The sequence below is a fragment of the Octodon degus genome, unplaced genomic scaffold (genome assembly GCF_000260255.1).
Source record: "Octodon degus isolate 3935 unplaced genomic scaffold, OctDeg1.0 scaffold00122, whole genome shotgun sequence".
NCBI lineage: Eukaryota > Metazoa > Chordata > Mammalia > Rodentia > Octodontidae > Octodon > Octodon degus.
The window spans coordinates 6894445-6895818 of NW_004524698.1; positions in this window are offsets into that span (position 1 = coordinate 6894445).

The following is a 1374-nucleotide window of genomic DNA, read 5'->3' on the forward strand; positions in this document are numbered from 1 at the left end:
AGAAAATAATTCCACTCTGAGTTCCTCTATAACTTTCTGCTGTTGCTTATTTACTTTCGACGCTATTAATTCATACATTTGAGCTGAACTAGTTCCTCTGCACTTGTTCTGGGTGGGCTTTGGGTTTCCTCCATATGTTTCTGCATTTGATTCTTTACTGAAGATGCTATTAATTCAGGGATTTCTTTTTTTATTTCCAATCTGAGTTCCTCTATACCTCTCTGCAGTTGTTTCCTTATTTCAGAATCACTTTATTCATTGATTTCAGCTGTGTTATTCCCAATTTGTTCTGTATTAGTGTCCTCTGCACTTGTTATGGGTGGGCTTAGGGTATGAGATTGCATTTTGCTCCTTCTCATTGTCATTTTGTATAGCACTGTCTTCTGACCTTTGTTGTAGAGCTTTGGTACAGTTATAACCTTAGCACCTACTGAAATTCAAATGCAGATCTACCAAGTTTGAATTTATCCAGCTCTGTCTGGCTTGTGTCTGGCTGCTGTGCTCAGCTCCTTCCTGCTGCTGCCCTTGGGAGTGAACCTGTTGTGCCCCTTTGGCAAGATGTTCTGCTCCTGGACTAGCTGGGTGATTCTGTCCCCTACTCTCTCTGCAGGGACTGCAGCTGCAGAGTTTCACCCCAGGCCTGTATGCCAGGCCTGAGTTGGGTCTGAAGGGGACAAGGTGGAGTAGCAGGGAGAGAAAGCTCTCCCACACACTCACGGCTAGGGCTGGATCTGGGGGTCCCAAGAATGCCACAGATGTTCTCACTCACTGGGCGGGAGTGGGGGAGAACTGTGGAGTGGTTGGGGGAGGTGCCAACAGCATGGAAGATGGTCTCACTCAGGCTGTGCCTGAGTTTGGACTGGACAGGTCCTGCAGGTGCAGGATAGCGGGAAACTCTACCACACACTCACAGGGCCTGGACTAGGGCTGGATCTGGGGTTCCCGAGAATGCAGCAGAAGTTCTCACTCACTGGGCAGGAGTGGAGGAGACTGCCAAGTGGGGGGGGGTCCCAAGGGGTGGAAGAGGGTCTCACCCATGCTGCACCTGGGCTTGGACCAGACAGATCCCGTCTGCACAGGGTAGGCAGAAGCTCTCCCACACACTCACCGGGCCTGGGCTAGGGCTGGATTTCCCTTGTAGCTGTTTTGAAATGCTTAGATGCTAACAACCAGTTACTCCGCTGTGCTACATAATTCTTCAAATCCAGCTGTGCCCCATGCTGATCAGTCTGTTCCCATTGAAAGCATTAGTTTCCCCAAGATGCTCTAGCCATGTCCTGGAGCAGTTGTTTCAGTGCTTCCTCCCATCTCAAGATCGTGGGTGGTACAGGGCTTAGAGCCCTATTTTCCAGTAAGCCTGGCCATCCTCCACAA